The following is an 8,907-nucleotide window of genomic DNA, read 5'->3' on the forward strand; positions in this document are numbered from 1 at the left end:
GTCATTTTTTCTTTTATTATTTTGTTTTTTCAGAAATAGAAAATCCCTTACTAAAATTCATATGGAATTTCAAGGGACCACAAATAACCAGAACAATTTTGAAAAAGATGAAAAAAGTTAAAGAACTCACAATTCCCAATTTCAAAATCTTACTACAAAGCTATAGTGATCAAAACAGTATGGTACTGGCATAAAGATGAACATATAGGCCAATGAACTGAAGTTGAAATAAATCCTTATTATCTATAGGCAATTGATTTTTGACAAGGGTGCCAAGATTATTCAATGGGGGAAAGAACAGTCTCTTCAGCAGTCTTTTGGGAAAACAGGATATCCATGTGCCAAAAAAAGAGAAAAATGAAATTTGATCTTTACCTCACACCAAATATAAGAATTAATGCAGGATTCAGGGAAGCACCAGGAATTGGTCTCCCCACCTAGACAAAAATTATATTGGCAGAGCCTGTCTCATAAAATTACTTTGGGACTCAAGTCTATTGAAGGCTTGCAACTTCTAGAAGGAAGGCTCATACAGTAATGTGTAATTAATTTCAGTCAATTTCAGCTCTTACCACAGTAGCAGCTACCTATCCACTCTCTCACCTCCTGACAACCTATCCACTCTCTCACCTCCTGACAACCAAGTTCCTGGAGTAGCTTCAAACAGCCTGTATGAGGCAAGGGTAGGCAAAAAATAGTCAAGGTGGTATATTTTATGTGTATTTTAACTTAATTAAAAAATCAGAAAAAATGAAAAGGAATGAGGCCCTAATCCAATAGGACTGGCATCTTATAAAGAAGAGGAAGAGACACCAGACAGCACTCTTCCTCCGTGCCTTCATGCAGAGGAAAGGCTGTGTGAGGACATAACAAGGTGGCATCTGCCTGCTTGGAAGAGAATCCCTCATGAAACACCAATCCCAATGGCACCTGATCTTGTACTTCCAATCTTCAGAACTGGGAGAAAATAAGTATTTGTTATTTAGACAAAACAAAAAATTGATTCAGCATAGATGGAAAGCTTAAATTTAAAAGCTAAAACTATTTAACATTTACTGTTGTAATCCAGTTTGGAGCCCCTTTATCTCTCCAGAAAGTTTCCTCATGCTTGCTTGCAGTTAATTCTTCTTCCATCCTGACTCTTGAGATAACCATTGATTTGTTTTCTGTCTCTATAGTATTTCCCTTTCTAGAAACATCATGTGAGGTCTGACAATCAAGTTTGTGAACTCATCCTAGAAAACATGCTATATATCTCATTGAAAAATACCTATATGGGGCTTGGTGCCTGTAGCTCAAGCAGCTAAGGTGCCAGCCACATACACCAGAGCTGGTGGGTTTGAATCCAGCCCGGGCCTGCTAAACAACAATGAAAACTACAACCCAAAAAAATAGCCAGGCATTGTGGTGGGTGCCTGTAGTCTCAGCTACTTGGGAGGCCAAGGCAAGAGAATCACTTAAGCCCAGGAGTTGGAGGTTGCTGTGAGCTGTGATGCCATGGCACTCTACCCAGGCTCTGTCTCAAAAACTAAAATAAAAAAAAAAAAATATGTATATGGTCACTGTCAAAGTACTCCCCTTGGGAAGCTATGAACTGACACCAGCACCTTGTTCACCTTTTGAAGCGATTTTGAAATTTGTTTTCTGGAGTGGCCATCAGAGTTCTCCTCGTATTACCCTTGATGTCCTAAATGTTATCAAAATGTCTTTTTTTCGATATTTCCTTTATCTTCAGGTAAAGAAAAAAGTCACTGGGGGCCAGATCAGGTAAGTAGAGAGGGTGTTCCAATACAGTTATTTGTTTACTGCCTAAAAGTTCCCTCACAGATGATACTGTGTGAGCTGATGCACTGTTGTGTTGTAAAAGCCAAACCTTTCCCACACCAAGATTTTCAGTTAAGATTTTCCTAACTGTTTCTCTATCAATGTTTACTTGGTCTGCTACACTTCTCACAGTCAGCTGACAGTTCTGATGCACGATCTTAAGAATTTTTGCAATGTTTTCATCAGTTCTGCTTGTTACTGGCTGCCGTGACCGCTCTTCATCAGTGATACTTTCGCTCCCCTCAGAAAAATGTTTAATTCATTTATACACTGCTATTTTCTTCATGGCATTATCCCCATAAACTTGGACAAACATGTCCCTGATTTCACTTCTATGTTTGATAAATTTAATAAGACATTTAATGTTTTTGTTCATTGCTCTATTTCAAGCTCCAACATTCTTGCAACAACACACAAAAACATGCAACAACAATAATGAACTCCATTCAGCAAGACATAGCCACGTGTTGACAGGAACACAGCTGTAAGTCACTGACATACCAAGGTTATGAAACCTTACTGAGTTGTTTGTACAGTGCTTAGGTGGCAAATTCACAAACTTCATTGTCAGAGCTAGTATAAGTAGAATCATGCAATATGTAGTTATATATATGTCTGGCTTCTTTCATGAAGTTCACCTACGTTGTGGCATGTATCAGGATTTTGTTCCTTTTTATTGTTGAGTACTATATATATATACCACATTGTATTTATCTACTTACCAGCTGTTGGAAATTCATATTGTCTCCAGTTTGGGGCTATTGTGACTAACGCTGCCATGAACATTTGCATATTAAGTCATTGCATTTAAACATTTAAATATATAAGAAATGTTACATTTTTGAATTTTATTATTACAATGTTAGTGACAATATTTTAACAATTTTCCAGTGTAGTAAAGAAATAACTCCTCAACACTGTCAGTTTTTTTTTTTGTAATTGCTCTACTGAATATTTATATATATATTTTTCTGAATATTTATAATACTAAATAGATGTTCATTTTCCACTGAGGTGGGGAAAAGAGCAGAATAGCTTTTGTCTTGCTCTGCCACTCTGATCCTGCTGAGGGTGACATTACCACTGTATTATGGAACCTTTCTCTTCAGTGGTACCTGACATCTTCTTCAGCTGCTTGATTAAAGATTAAGCTGATGGTGACGGTACATCTTCATTATGGCAGTTTTACAAATTGAAGCTTTGTGCACAGCTGAAAGAAACTACTTTATGAATACTTTCAAAATCATACTTAAGATAGTTGCCTTCTTAGACAACTCTTTTTTTTTTTTTTTCTTTTTGTAGAGACAGAGTCTCACTATACCGCCCTCGGTAGAGTGTTGTGGCGTCACACGGCTCACAGCAACCTCTAACTCTTGGGCTTACGCAATTCTCTTGCCTCAGCCTCCCGAGCAGCTGGGACTACAGGCGCCCGCCACAACGCCCGGCTATTTTTTTGTTGCAGTTTGGCCGGGGCTGCCGCCACCCTCGGCATATGGGGCCGGCGCCCTACCCACTGAGCCACAGGCGCCACCCTAGACAACTCTTATCTATGATTTTTTTTCATGCACTTGCTGCTTCACACAATTACTTGAGGAACTACTTGTCTTTAAACCTTGAATCTTCAAATATGACACAATGAAATGGTATGATTCGAATTCTGAATTTACATCTGTCTCTCAAGTGTTACTGCATGCATGCTAATTTTGAAATTGTCACCATTGTAGACTGATAGGAGGATCTTTACAGCATGTTTCAGTGAAAGGAATATTATCCTCATAAGACAATTGAGTTGGTTACTTCCATAGCAATCTCCAGCAAGTAAATTCCTTTCTCCACAAACCACCATGGGTTGTTAGAAAGTCCTGCTATGTTGATATTGCTTTCTGCAAGGTAAATATCAAGGTTTTCTTTTGATCAAGGAAATTTCTTAAGGTGTAATAACTGCTATTTTGTCTTCTTTGAACACTGGGAATGAGTACATGACAAGGCAGTTCTGAAGTATCTTGTATATCACTTAGTTTGTTTTGGTCAAAAAAGAATATGAAAAAGGTCTGCTCTTATTCTGTTTATTGCCAGTAAGCCATAGTGCTATCTTATTTTTTAAAGGCTTCTGGTTGTTTCTGAATATCTAAATGTCTGATACAGAGGGTACAAAAGTAGCACATTTAATAATATCATTAACCTTTTTATACACAGCAGATTTTAATTATAGAAACTGTTTTTAGTAACATTTTACAGAAGAAACTTTATATCTTCATCAAATGTCAAAAATCCTTCATTTTCTACCACTAAAAATAGCTGGAAGTCTATAGCAATATTTTTGTCAAGCTTTCTGTTTAAATTTTTGCATAGACTCAAAAGTAGAAGGAAATACCTTCTTGAAACATTTTTATAGAGTCTGTTGTTTTGAAATTTGATCACTAAAAACATAATGGGTTTGGGATACCTCATTATTTTCTGAAAGTTTCTTTTTTATTCATAGTCTATATTTCTTGTTATATCTGGGTCAGAGTTGTTTCTATTTTATATGATTTTAGAATTTCCCTCCTCCTAAACTTCTGGGGTGGAAAAGTTGATAGTCTCCATATTGTAAGCCATTCTCACAAAAAAGTACAGAATTCCCAAATAGGACTTTTTTCTGGAAAGATTCAAAGTTAAATGAAGTATACAATTAAAAATTAAATATAGTTCTTGAGAGGCAAGATGGCTAACTGAAGCCAGCTTTCCACAGAGGCTTCTGTACGGAAGGAGAGTTAAAGGACAGAAATTTAGCAAGTAACCTGGTGGATTAGAGCTGTGCCAAGAAAGAAGGTTGAAGAATGCACATCAACCCTGCTGAGGCAAGCTGCGACCTCAAGGATACAAACAAAAGGTACAAAATCCATCACCAAGTGGACGGGAGTCCCCTCCCCCATGAGAATGGCTCAGAGTACTCCATACAAACAAGTGAGCAGAGTCCAAAAGTCCTCTCATTATATCCTATGGGAGAGACCCTCTAAAAACTGGACCTACTTTCCCTACTAGGGTGCCATGGAGCTCTCCTGCCAGGCATAAAACTATATAAAACTGTGCATATTCTCTGCCTGCAATTCTGAACTCCCAGCACTCCCCTGCACTCTCACTCTGAGGTCTGGAAACCTGTGTCCCAGGAGTCCAGATTCTTGGATATTTTCTCAAGAGGTGTGGACAGGGCATGGACTGATGCTGGTCAGTGCTGATTCTGCAGCACAGGAGTAAGGAGAGGATGGCTGGTTGAGAGGGAACCACATAGGAGCAGTGGTGCCCCGAGGCACAGAGCACCAGCCGCTTCAGCAACAATAGGGCTCACCCCTGGATATTCCAGAGTCACACCCCTATCTTTCTGGGCAACCAGAAGAGGCTGGGCATCTTCTCTGGTGGCAGTCACTGGCGGAATAGATGTGGGAAGGAAATGCAGGCTCCGTGAGTAAAGGGTTTGCCTGAGGTGGTACCGGCCAGGGTGGAGCACGGGGACTAGAATATGCACATGCAGAGCCAGCAGATTCCCAGGGCAGGGCTGACCCAGAGGACCACTTTACTGAGCCTGGGATGCACCCAGCCCTCAGGGGATCATTAGTCCAGACAAAGGAGGGCAGGCAGAGGCTGGAATACCAACTGAAGCCAAGACCTGGCAGTGGCACAGACAGGGCCTGAGGCACAGGTTCTGTGAACTCTAACAGCATCTCTTCTGCAGGGGGAATATAGCCAGGACAGAAACAAATTCTGCGAAGTTGTTCTGTTCTGTCAGTAACATCAATCAGGGGTGGGGCTGGAACTGAGGGAATATCCTCAGACTCCATTAAGCACCCGAGGCTGTCAGGCCTCACCTCTCCCTGCCAGATAGTGGCAGTGAGCAGCAGCCTGGCTGAGGAGACATAGATCTCCCTGTGATTCAGGCAGGTGCAAACCCCTGGAGTATCTGCTCATTGGAGGCAACTGGGTCACAGCCCAATGGGGTTATCAGTGACTGGGTGTGACAGAGGTGCAAGGTGGACTAATCTATTTCCTGGGTGAGTCCTCCTGACCCCACGAGTGCCAGAGCAAGTCATATCTGAGGTGTCAGCAGACCCCTGCAATCTAGTCACCAGAGACCTTTTAAACTCTCCCACCTGAGACAGGTGCTGACTGAGACAATTGATTTGGATTTCTTGAACTGGGCCAATCACCCGAGGACTATCCAAGTGGTACCCTGGGTGTGTGGTCATAGGAAGGTTTGATTTTCCTTTTCCAATTATTGCCTGTGGGAGGCGGGGTGGCTTAATTGCTGGTGTTTCTCCACAGCTGAGAATCAACTGATTCACTAGGGTCAGACAGAGACCAGCTGAGAAAAAGACAGAGCCACTTAGCCCCACCACACCAAGCAGGTCCCCAGTTTCTCAGGCTGTACCACTGTATGGGTCCTTGGCAAAGCTCCAGGGGAAAAGATACAGACACCAGTCCAAGCTTTTGGACAAAGGGCTAGTTAATCACTACTCCTGGAGCCCCCAAACCAACCTTTCTTTATCCACTCATCTAGTCAAACGGTGTAAAATAATCATGGGGCAGAATCAGCGGGAAAACTCTGGTGACATAAATAACCAGAGTAGATCAACCCCCCCCGCCCCCACCACCACCAAGGAAAGATATGGTACATGCAACTGAAGATCCCATTCATAAACAGATGGCTGAGATGTCAGAAATTTAATTCAGAATTTGGATTTCAAATAAGATTAATAGAATGGAGGAAAAAATTGGAATTAGAAATTTGAGGAGCAATTCAAAAGTTGTCTCAAGAATTCAATGAATTTAAAGACAAAATCACCAAAGATTTTGATACATTGAGGCAAGAATTTGCCCCCCTCAATGATCTGAAAAATACAGTAGAATCCCTTAGTAACAGAGTGGAACAAGCAGAAGAAAGGATTTCTGACATTGAAGACAAAGCTTTTGAACGCTCCCAAACTCTCAAAGAGGAAAAGAAATGGAGAGCAAAAACTGACCATTCTCTCTGAGAGCTCTGGGATAATTCGAAGAAGGGTAATATTTGCCTCATAGGAATCCCTGAAAGTGATGAAGTGGCATCACAAGGCACAGAGGCCCTTCTCCATGAAATTATGAAAGAGAATTTCCCAGACATGCCAAGAGATTCTGAAATTCAGATAGCAGACAGTTTCAGAACCCCAGTATGACTCAAACCAAATAAGACACATTATAATTAACTTCATTAAAGTTAATATGAAGGAGAAAATTCCGAAAGCAGCCAGATGTAAGAACACTATAACCTACAAAGGGAAGAATATTAGAATGACTGTAGATCTCTCTGCTGAAACCTTTCAAGCCAGAAGAGGGTGGTCATTGACTTTTAATCTCCTAAAACAAAATAACTTTCAACCCAGGATCCTGTATCTAGCTAAACTGAGTTTCATTTATGATGGAGAAATTAAATACTTCAATGACAATCACATGTTTAATAAATTTGCCATAACTAAACCAGCTTTTCAGAATATTCTTAGACCTATCCTCCATAATGACCAGCACAATCCTCTATCACAAAAGTAAACTCACTCCGAAACTTTTTTTTTTTTTTTATTGTTGGGGATTCATTGAGGGTACAATAAGCCAGGTTATACTGATTGCAATTGTTAGGTAAAGTCCCTCTTGCAATCATGTCACTCCGAAACTTTTGATCAAACTCCAACTTCCACAGTGGTGAAAGGATTAAAAATGTCCACTAGACTTTTGAAAAACTCAATAACCAAAATTTTACCAGGCTTATCAATATTCTCCATTAATGTGAATGATTTAAACTAAAACTAAAGAGGCAAGAATTGGTTGGATGGATACAAAAACTTAGGCCAGATATCTGCTGCATACAAGAATCTCATCTTACATTAAAAGATAAATATAGACTCAGGGTGAAGGGATGGTTGTCCCATATTTCAGGCAAATGGAAATCAGAAAAAAGCAGGTGTTGCAATTCTATTTGCAGATACAATAGACTTTAAACCAACAAAAGCAAGAAAAGGTAAGAATGGTCACTTCATAATTGTAAAAGGTAAAACTCAATATGATGAGATTTCAATTATTAGTATTTATGTACCCCACCAGAATGTGCCTCAATTTATAAGAGAAACTGTAACAGACATGTTAGAGCAACTTGATTTCCTCCAGCTCCATGATAGTCAGAGATTTTAACACTCCTTTCGCAGTGTTGGACAGATCCTCCAATAAGAAGCTGAGTAAAGAAATTTTAGATTTAAACCTAACCATCCAACATTTGGATTTAACAGACATCTGCAGAACATTTCATCCCAACAAAACTGAATACACATACTTCTCATCAGCCAATAGAACATACGCCAAAATCAATCACATCTTAGGTCACAAGTCTAACCTCAGCAAATTTAAAGGAATAGAAGTTATTCCTTGCATCTTCTCAGACCACCATGGAATAAAAGCCAAACTCAGTAACAACAGGAATCTGCATACTCATACAACATGGAAGTTAAATAACCTTATGCTGAATGATAGCTGGGTCAGACATGAGATTAAGAAGGAAATTACCAAATTTTTGGAACAAAATGACAATGAAGACATGAATTATCAGAACCTGTGGGATACCACAAAGGCAGTCCTAAGAGGGAAATTTATAGCACTGCAAGCCTTCCTCAAGAGAACGGAAAGAAAGGAAGTTAACAACTTAATGGGACATCTCAAGCAACTGGAAAAGGAAGAACATTCCAACCCCAAACCCAGTAGAAGAAAAGAAATAACCAAAATTAGAGCAGAATTAAATGAAATTGAAAACAAAGGGATTATACAACAGATCAATAAATCAAAAAGTTGGTTTTTTGAAGACGTCAATAAAATAGATAAACCTTTGGCTAACCTAACCAGGAACAAAAGAGTAAAATCTCTAATTTCCTCAATCAGAAATGACAAAGACGAAATAACAACAGACTCCTCAGAAATTAAAAAAATCCTTAATGAATATTACAAGAAACTTTCTTCTCAGAAATACGAAAATCAAAGGAAATTGACCAATACTTGGAAGCAAGTCACCTTCCAAGACTTAGCCAGAATCAA

Source organism: Nycticebus coucang, chromosome 4 (assembly GCF_027406575.1).
Source record: "Nycticebus coucang isolate mNycCou1 chromosome 4, mNycCou1.pri, whole genome shotgun sequence".
Taxonomy (NCBI): domain Eukaryota; kingdom Metazoa; phylum Chordata; class Mammalia; order Primates; family Lorisidae; genus Nycticebus; species Nycticebus coucang.